Genomic DNA, 11,423 nt, shown 5'->3' with positions numbered 1-11,423 from the left:
TTTTTTCTTCCTTAGTATGTTCCCATGAAAACAGCATGTTTATTTTGGTCACTACCTTTGACCGAGACTTGGCAAAGACCGTAGAGTTTCTGTACTATTGGGTTTCCAGAATTAAAATGGGACGTGTTATAATATTAATAATATTATGAAAAAAATAATTAAACTAACTAAATAATAATAATTTTAAAAAATATAAATTAAAGTGGATACAACGCGGGCGGATTGATGCATTCGTATTTGGTAGAAATAAATTAATTACAAAACTTCAAACAGGCCACACTAAATTAAATTCCCACTTACACCAATTTAAAAAACACCAAACCGGTAAATGCCCCCACTGCAACTTAAAAAAAACCCGCCTGAACACGTAATATTATATTGCACACATTACCAGCAACACAGGGGGGCGGTCGCGTAGCCTAGTGATTAAAGCGTTCGCTCGTCACGCCGAAGACCCGGGTTCAATTCCCGACATGGGTACAATGTGTGAAGCCCATTTCTGGTGTCCCCCTGCCGTGATATTGCTGGAATGTTGCTTAAAGGGGCGTAAAACCATATTCACTCACTCACTCACCAGCAACACAGAACAACACCCCGATCCACTAGCAAATGTACTGAACCCCCTAAATGACTTACAAACATTTAAAGCACAAGACATCTATCACACACACCCCAATTATACAGCGTCAAGCGTTCAGAGCGCCAACGAAATTTTGAAATTAAAAATTAAAGTTGAAATTAAGCAAAACGAACATTTCTCAAGAAGAGAGAAGCCTTTTCGCGATTGTCACGATCATTGCAAAATACAGTACGTTAACGGTTATGTGAAATGTTAGAATGATTCCTCCACAGAAACCAAATCTTTAATTTGTTTGATTCTTCAGTAGCATTTTCAATAAATGTTGTTCACGAGAGGTTCCTGAATACATTAATCGAGATTACACTATCCGCATGGATGACTCAAACAACCAATAAAACAATCAATCAACTTCATAAAACAATACAATCAATATAACAAGTAAATCAATCAATAAAACAACTCAATCAGCTAACTCAATCAATCTACCAATCAATTAACTCAAACAATGTATCAATCAAACAATCAATCGTGTTTTCTAAATGCAAGAAAATGGAAATCGAGTGACGGATGCTTGACTCATTGTAAGTCTTTGTACGCCATTGTATCGTTGCTAGTGGTACCAGTTACCAGTTTGGGCGAGACGAAGCATTGACGAAGCAAAGAGTTTAACCAGACGTCTCCCTGGGGGAGACTGGTATCACACCTGTGATCCCTGGCGATAAGAAATATGGCATTGCATAATAGGTCTTCAGGAACCCATGCTTGCCACAGAAGGCGACAATGCTGGTCGTAAAATACGACTAACGGGATCGGGTGGTCAGGCTCGCTGACTTGGTTGATGAATGTCATCGTATCCCAATTCGCGGATCGATGCTCATGACATCAATCACAAGATTGTCTGTCCAGACTCGATATTTACAGACCGCAGTTACCAATCTCTGAATTGAGAAGACTTGCGTCACGAAGCTCCTTCAAGTCGTTATCAATATCCGTAAATGTCTGTGATATTTATACCCATCTAAAGCCGAATATACATTTATTGTGCTTTCTTGACAACAAATTTTATAATTGGGATAACACCTTCTCAGGAGAGTTCATATGGTCGTACGTTTTGGGGTTGAGTCCCGTCCGGGATTTGAACCTACACTGTGAGTGAGGCACCCAATCACCAGCACACGAAGTCAGCGATGTAACCCAGCCACCGATGCTTCCACCAAAAATAAAAGTCAGACAACTCTTAGTCTAGATCAAGTACTTTGTGTACCCCTCTGACAAGTGAAAAATAGCCACAAGCCATCAATCAACAGAGATCAAGGCTATTTCATCCCACCCGCCTACTATGAACTCATCAAACAATAATCACTCATCCTGTTTATTGGCTTCATGACCCTATTGGCTTCCAGCTATGTGTTTTCTGTCCATCGTGTTGTGACAGCACCATCCCTTTGTTGTCACACCTACCTATGTCATCCGACTCATGTATACTATTGTTGTTACTGTTAATCCTCTACTGTTAATCCCCCACCTACTATATATATTCTGCACTATGTCCCCCATTCAGTCTTGCTTGACAACGGTATAAGGATCTATACCGAAACGTCGCTTTTAACAGTATTAAAGAAGTTGTTATCCATAAAAATTGTGTCTAACTCTTTTATAAGCATAAATGTATAGAGGATATCGGCCACATTCACCTCTTATAACGTGATTTGAGGTGGAGACCTTAACACCTAAAAAGCGCTTACAAGCCATCATGTGGATACTTTCAATATCATTACAAATTTCAGGACTCAGACCCCATATTTCTGCTCCATATAGCAAAATTGGGCTAAATTTGGTATAAAATATTTTTAAAAAATAAATCAAAGGGTATGGGCTTAAAGTTGGACAGCGATTTCAGTATGCCACATAATACTTTCTTAGCTTGTAGTGATGCAACATGTTTACCCCATACGTAGCCATTTATATGCTGTACAATTATTATTATAATTCACACACACACACACACACACACACACACACACACACACACACACACACACACATTAATTGTTTTATTAAATATATCCTCGAGACTCAGTAAAAAACTAGAAATAACTGCCTTTGTTCTGTAAATCTCACCAAGTTTCAGCTTTCGCCTCTTCCTTTGTGGAATGAGGTTTCACATTTGTAAAATGATCTCTGTTATCTGTCTGTACCATCAACTTAACTGCCCTCACCCCCTGCAGTTTTCCCGTCCCATATTGCCAAGCAGGGTGCCCACAAGGAGGAATACGGACCTCCCTCAGTCCAGAAAGAAAAAGGTTAGGGTTTGTTTAGATGTCATAAATTCTGCAACAGGGGCGGGGGATATAGCCACGTTAGTGGCAACCTCTTGTTCTGTATTGTAGAATTTAGAATAGAAGAATAGAATTTTATTGTACTGAACACCCTCATAGGGCAGGGTACAGACTATCTACATATGGACATGTATATAATTATAGATATGACAGGTATATGTATATGATGTACATTTTGTATAGAGGCATTATTTCATTTACATCATATAAACATTTATGTATATTAGGTTATTGCTGGCAGCGTACACTTAATTGGATTGAATATAATAGAATTTTCTTATGGCCTCAGCTTGAACATGTGGTATGACATTGGATATATGCTCCTGTACCCCCGCTGGTTGTTTAATTTGTGAAAAACAGCAGGACATTCAACTGTCGGGGTTATGGGCCAGCGGGTGATTGACGGTCTGTGATTGATTGTTTCCAGATGGCTCCAGCTGGGGTAGTAGACGACACACTTTCCAACTATGCTAAATATATTTACACTTTTTTCAGATGTATTGTAGGCCATAGTGAGTGAGTGAGTGAGTATGGTTTTGCGCCGCTTTTAGCAATATTCCAGCAACATCACGGCGGGGGACACCAGAAATGGGCTTCACACATTGTACCCATGTCGGGAATCGAACCCGGGTCTTCAGCATGACGAGCGAACGCTTTAACCACCAGGCTACCCGACCGCCCCTATTGTAGGCCATAGGCCCATGATACAATGGTTACAGTGTGGTGATGGGAGTTGGAGATCCCAACAGACTTTGCCTTAGATTCATAGCTTTTAGAATATACATGGCTAGTTTCTTAACAGTAAATGGGTTGGTGGATGACATTAAAATATTGTACTTATGTCTTGTCGGGAACTCATAATAATTCAAGGATATATATTCTGACCTCAAAACTTGATAACAATCACAAACTAAAATAAAGTGATACTCATCTTCGATATAATCATGTTTACAAACAGTACAAACTCTTTCATCTCTAGGTTCCTTATTATGTCTACCTGATTCAATTCTTAGATGATGAGTACTACATCTGAAACGTGCCATAATATTTCTAAATTTATCACATGATAGCCTTGTAATATACATTTCGACACCAAATGTTTGCTTATACAAAGAATAATAATATGATTTCGAACTTTTACGTATAGCTGAATGCCAGTCTTGTTGGTACGATAATTTTAGCCTCACAAAAAAATCCTTTATAAACAAAGGTATAATTGCAACACACTGTTGATCCCATATAAAACCAAATCCTGCTGACACAATTATGTGTCTAATTTTGGAAACCCAGTTTACTTTACCATTACCTACAGCTTGCAGTTGCATATTATAGCATTTCTTTAAATATCTAGATTCTGGCATTTTCAAAATTTTGCACCAATATTTAACAACTCTTTTATAAGCATAAATGTATAGAGGATATCGGCCACATTCACCTCTTATAACGTGATTTGAGGTGGAGACCTTAACACCTGAAAAGCGCTTACAAGCCATCATGTGGATACTTTCAATATCATTACAAATTTCAGGACTCAGACCCCATATTTCTGCTCCATATAGCAAAATTGGGCTAAATTTGGTATAAAATATTTTTAAAAATAAATCAAAGGGTATGGGCTTAAAGTTGGACAGCGATTTCAGTATGCCACATAATACTTTCTTAGCTTGTAGTGCTGCAACCTTAACATGTTTACCCCATACGTAGCCATTTTTATGCTGTACAATTCTTCTTCTTCTTCACACACACACACACACACACACACACACACACACACACACACACACACATATTAATTGTTTTATTAAATGTATCCTCGAGACTCAGTAAAAAACTAGAAATAACTGCCTTTGTTCTGTAAATCTCACCAAGTTTCAGCTTTCACCTCTTCATTTGTGGAATGAGGTTTCACTTGTGTAAAATGATCTCTGTTATCTGTCTGTACCATCAACTTAACTGCCCTCACCCCCTGCAGTTTTCCCGTCCCATATCGGCCATCATACCTACATATAATTGATGCAACATACACACATGACATTAATGAACAATCACCAAACAAAAAAGTGCACCATAATTAAGTAATTCTGAGTAAATCACTTGAAAACCAGAAAGTGGAGCTGTGTGTAACCGTCGCTGATCTAGGTAACATGTAAAAGAGCAATCGTTAAACGAATTTGAAACGTATCAAATACTTCCAGCTATCGTGATACACATTTCCCTCTGTCGGCATAGCGTTTCTATTTATAGGAACGTACTATATCTAAGTAACTACCACTTTATAATGTCACTGTGCATCGTATTTAAAGCAGACACGTTGGTTAAAGCAGACCTCTTCTCCCTATACTCTCAACAGTCACACAAGAGTTCGGTCCGACTTGGCCCAGGCTGTCAAAATCAACTTTACACTCACATATGTATCTTCAAATGGATTCACATCTATCAATAAGTATAATATCTACCAAAACACCACTTTATTGTGTCTCAGATCGCAGTATTTATAGAAAAAAAGGGTCTCAAAGTGAAGCCCTTTTCCCTCTACATTCTCAACATAGTCTCTATCAGAAGTATTTGCTTGTGTTGGGTCCGACTTGGCCCGGGACGTCAAAATCTACTTTAAACACACAGATGTATCTTCAAATGGATTTACATCTACAGACTATTGTTTTATCTACCAAAACACCACTTTATAGTGTCTCAGATGGCGGTATATAAAGAAGTGAAGCCCTTTTCCCTCTACATTCTCAACATAGTCTCTATCAGAAGTGTTTGGCTTGTGTTGGGTCTGACTTGGCCCGGGCGGTCAAAATCTACTTTAAACACACAGATGTATCTTCAAATGTGTTTACATCTATAGATTAGTGTTATATCTACATATATACCACTTTATAATGTCACAGTATATCGCATTTAAAGAAAACTGGGCAGTTAAACCCAAGCTCTTTTACTGTATTTTCTTAAGAAAATCTCTGTCTGAAGTGTTGGGTCCGACTTGGCCCGGGACGTCAAAATCAACTTAAACCTCACAGATGTATCTTCAAATGTGTTTACATCTATAGACTATTGTTTTATCTACCTAAACACCACTTTAAAGTGTCTCAGATGGCGGTATATAAAGAAGTGAAGCCCTTTTCCCTCTACATTCTCAACATAATCTCTATCAGAAGTGTTTGGCTTGTGTTGGGTCCGACTTGGCCCGGGCGGTCAAAATCTACTTTAAACACACAGATGTATCTTCAAATGTGTTTACATCTATAGATTAGTGTTATATCTACATATATACCACTTTATAATGTCACAGTATATCGCATTTAAAGAAAACTGGGCAGTTAAACCCAAGCTCTTTTACTGTATTTTCTTAAGAAAATCTCTGTCTGAAGTGTTGGGTCCGACTTGACCCGGGACGTCAAAATCTACTTAAACCTCACAGATGTATCTTCAAATGTGTTTACATCTATAGACTATTGTTATATCTACCTAAACACCACTTTATAGTGTCTCAGATGCCGGTATATAAAGAAGTGAAGCCCTTTTCCCTCTACATTCTCAACATAGTCTCTATCAGAAGTGTTTGGCTTGTGTTGGGTCCGACTTGGCAAGGGCGGTCAAAATCTACTTTAAACACACAGATGTATCTTCAAATGTGTTTACGTCTATAGATTAGTATTAAATCTACCTATATACCACTCTATAATGTCACAGTACATCGCATTTAAAGAAAACTGGGCCGTTAAAGTCAAGCTCTTTTACTGTATTTTCTTAAGAAAATCCGTGTTAGAAGTGTTCTGTCCGACCCTAGCCCGGGCGGACAAAATCGACTTAAACCTCACAGATGTCTCTTCAAATGTGTTTACATTTATAGACTATTGTTTTATCTACCTAAACACCACTTTAAAGTGTCTCAGATGGCGGTATATAAAGAAGTGAAGCCCTTTTCCCTCTACATTCTCAACATAGTCTCTATCAGAAATGTTTGGCTGGTGTTGGGTCCGACTTGGCCTTGGCTGTCAAAATCAACAGATGTATCATCAAATTTATTTACATGTTTACAAAGTGAAGCACTTTTTCGGATACTCTGAACATCCGCTCTCAAAGTAGTGGTTGTTTCGCCTTAGCCAAAAATCACCATAACTTTATAGATATAAACGTTGTATTTGTCATTTTAACTGTAACCTTTTGATCGAAATCCTATTCTTTTGTAAAAGAAAATAACTTACACGTTTAGAGGCCTCCCAATCTTAAATCCTTGGTAGATAACGAATGACAAGGTAGACACAATTGTATGGATAACTTTATCCATAAAATTGTGTCTGCCTTGTCATCCGTCAACTTCTAAGTCATGCCTCTCAAACAAAGAGAAAACGAATGCGTTGATGTACTTACTTACTTTGGAGATTTAACGTGCGCTTTCCGACTGATGCGTATTTCGCACACGGCGTTGATGTACAATGTTTCAACTGTTAGATGAATAGTAGACGTCACACATCGTTTGATCATTGTAGTGGTCAGTTTACTGACCAGGTGTATTGACATTTGTCATCAGCAGGTTGTCAGTTACTGACCAGACCAGACCACACCACGTCTGTTTGTGTCTGCGTAAACATACTAATTGTGTTTTAAGATCACAGACACCCTCGTATGAAATTAGTCCTTTTTAATTGAAAGAAACGCGGGAAAGGATTTTTCCAAATAATCAGATACTGACAGGTTGCGTAGACAGGCCGAAACATAAAAGTTGTTGGCTTCTAATTGTGTCACTATTAGTAAGATGTATTTACTACAGGCCATTCCACTTCCCGTTATTAGTATTTCTATTTCTATTTATAATCCCAAAATAAGTGAGTAAATGCTTTTGACTTCCCCATTCACGAGATTAATATAAGCTTGTATACCTTGTTTGATCTCATTGTAGTGTAAGTTTTGCAGCTATGTTGCTGAATAAATTGTAACTTAAATTGTTTATTCCAACAACAGATAAAGTGTGTTTAAGTTTTGGCATGTTTATATGGTGTCATAAGCTATGATCTTTAGTCAAACGTGTTTTGAATTTGTAAGAAATGTAAAAAACCACTATTTCAAGACTCACATATGTTCCTTTTTTATGTTGATTCAGAAAACGCAGCATTCATATTCATATTTATTGTAATGTGAATTTTAAACATGTGTTTTTAACTTTCTCCATTATGTTTTGCCATTTTACGCAATATTTGTTCAAACATCAGGTGTAGACACTTGTCTGTCGGAAACACAACCTTGCGGTTTCTTTGCCGAACGCTAATTATAATCTCAGAAGATAACTAAACTGTAATTATCAATATACCGATGCGGGTTGAGAATGCACTTACAAAACTGATTCACATGTACTCATAGAACAAACGCATACTATTTCCAATTGAGAATTATTCATAACGTACTACTGGTTAACACATATGAACACATCTCAATGTTGAACATTAGATCAATCGTGAACTGTTACTCAAATAGTATATGTACTTACATCTGAGGTACCACTTAGGTACCAGGTTTTCGTACCTTAACTTGTGTCTTGTGTCTCATCGATCCTTCTCATAGCGTCCGTATATGCACGTTAAGTGTGGAATTAATCCACATTACACCTGTACTCAGCTTGCTTAATTGCCCCTTGGGTAATTGCAATCAAGTAGGTGTTGCGTAATTAATCAACCATTTGCCCTTAAATAGCTGTCTTGAGCTTTTAGTGGTAGTTAATAGCATACCGTGTCATTGATAACTTATGCATTTGGTGAGGCTAATTAACAAAACCCATTTATTTTATTTTGAACTTCCGTTAACATGTTTGTCCTAAAATGTTTCAAGAATACTTTTGTAAGCTATGATAGTGTCGTGTCCCTCACAAATACGAAAAGAAGTTACAACATATCGCCATATTGGTATGGAAAATACTATTCCATAAAACATACTATCACTGGCCACTGACAAACATTAGCAGTATTAGAATAAGAAAAACTAATTAAACACAGTATGACGTGATGATGTGTAAGCATACAGAAAACTAAGAGAGCCCAACTTACTTCAGTTTCTGTACTGTACTTGGGCTTACCTCTTTTTGCATCCTGCGTATCATTCTACCTGTCGGATCGACTTGACCCATCTTCCCGAAGCAAGGGAGTTAACTGACTATAAAAGTCCAGTTTCCACCCTTGCCGAACTAGACTGGTATTATGGAGTCACATTTTGGCTGGACTAACGAGTCTATGCATAGTCCAATCAAAATCGCGCACCGAAATCGAAATCCGGTTCGTAAAGGGTCATGCAGATTTCGGTCGACTGCAGGATTTGCAAAGCATGTGCACCGTTAGTTCGTTGTCAACAGATATTTTCTAAATCTTTTCATGTTTTTAATTAAGGTGCTCACGTGAGTTGATGCACTTCGCGATGTATGACTCGTTTTGTCACAATATAGATCTTGATTATCAGATCGTCTTGACTGGGCGCCACCGTTTTGTTTGAAACAAAATGCAAGTGATACGAGAGGTGGAATCTAATTGGTCCATAGGAGAGGCATAGAAGGCCACTAATAGCCACTGGTGGCGCTACGATCGAGCCCAGGAATTCCAGCCTAGTTCGGCAAGGGTGGAAACTGGACTTTTAAAGTCAGTTAACTCCCTTGCCTCGGGAAGATGGACTTGACCCGGGTGGTTATATAGGTAGATATAACACTAGTCTATAAATGTAAACACATTTGAAGATAGATCTGTGTGTTTAAAGTAGTGAGTGAGTGAGTTAGGTTTAACGCCGCTTTTAACAGTATTCCAGTTATATCACGGCCTGCCAGCTTAATAAGGGAGGAAAGCCCGAAGTGATGCAGGTCTCAGACGTTACCACTTCGGTGAAACCCACGATCACGGGTATGGTGCTGACAAACCTAGAAACATAATAGAGGTGAACCGGAATTCGAACCCATAATCATAGGTTTCTGGCGTGCCCAAGGGACGCAACTCTGCACAGCGAATCGCGGCGCCTTAGACGACTGGGCCACCCGTGCCCCGTGTTAAAAGTAGATTTTGAACGCCCGGGCCAAGTCGGACCCAGAGACTATGTTGAGAATGAAGAGGGAAAAGGGCTTCACTTTGAGACCCTTGTTTTCTATAAATACTGCGATCTGAGACACTATAAAGTGGTATTTAGCCCGGGCCAAGTCGGAACGAACACTTCTAACTTGGATTTTCTTAAGAAAATACATTAAAAGAGCTTGACTTTAACGGCCCAGTTTTCTTTGAATGCGATATACTGTGGCATTATAAAGTGGTATATAGGTAGATTAAATAGTAATCTATAGATGTAAACACATTTTAAGATAGATTTGTGTGTTTATAGAAGACTTTGACAGCCCGGGCCAAGTCGGACCCAACACCAGCCAAACACTTCTGATAGAGACTATGTTGAGAATGTAGAGGGAAAAGGGCTTCACTTTGAGCCCCTTGTTTTCTTTAAGTACAGCGATCTGAGACACCATAAAGTGGTATTTAGGTAGATATAATACTAATCTATAGATGTGAATCCATTTGATTATACATCTGTGAGGTTTGAGTTGATTTTGACAGCCCGGGCCAAGTCGGACCGAACACTTCTGATATAGATTTTCTTAAGAAAATACAGTAAAAATGCTTCACTTTGAGCCCTTGTTTTCTTTAAATACGATGTACCGTGACATTATAAAGTGGTATATAGGTAGATTAAATAGTAATCTATAGATGTAAACACATTTTAAGATAGATTTGTGTGTTTATAGAAGACTTTGACAGCCCGGGCCAAGTCGGACCCAACACAAGCCAAACACTTCTGATAGAGACTATGTTGAGAATGTAGAGGGAAAAGGGCTTCACTTTGAGCACCTTGTTTTCTTTAAAGACGATGTACTGAGACATTATAAAGTTGTATATAGGCAGATATAACACTGATCTATAGATGTAAACACATTTGATGATACTTCTATGTGTTTAAAGTTGATTTTGACAGCCCGGGCCAAGTCGGATCCAACACAAGCCAAACACTTCTGATAGAGACTATGTTGAGAATGTAGAGGGAAAAGGGCTTCACTTTGAGACCCTTGTTTTCTTTAAGTACAGCGATTTGAGACACTATAAAGTGGTATTTAGGTAGATATAATAGTAATCTATAGATGTGAATCCATTTGATTATACATCTGTGAGGTTTAAGTTGATTTTGACAGCCCGGGCCAAGTCGGACCCAACACAAGCCAAACACTTCTGATAGAGACTACGTTGAGAATGTAGAGGGAAAAGGGCTTCACTTTGAGACCCTTGTTTTCTTTAAATACGATGTACCGTGACATTATAAAGAGGTATATAGGTAGATTTAATAGTAATCTATAGATGTAAACACATTTGAAGATAGATTTGTGTGCTTATAGAAGACTTTGACAGCCCGGGCCAAGTCGGACCTAACACAAGCCAAACACTTCTGATAGAGACTATGTTGAGAATGTAGAGGGAAAAGGGCTTCACTTT

The sequence above is a fragment of the Haliotis rufescens genome, unplaced genomic scaffold (assembly GCF_023055435.1).
Source record: "Haliotis rufescens isolate VD_foot unplaced genomic scaffold, xgHalRufe1.0.p SCAF_12, whole genome shotgun sequence".
In the NCBI taxonomy this organism is placed as follows: domain Eukaryota; kingdom Metazoa; phylum Mollusca; class Gastropoda; order Lepetellida; family Haliotidae; genus Haliotis; species Haliotis rufescens.
Note: the sequence above shows the minus strand (reverse complement) of the source record.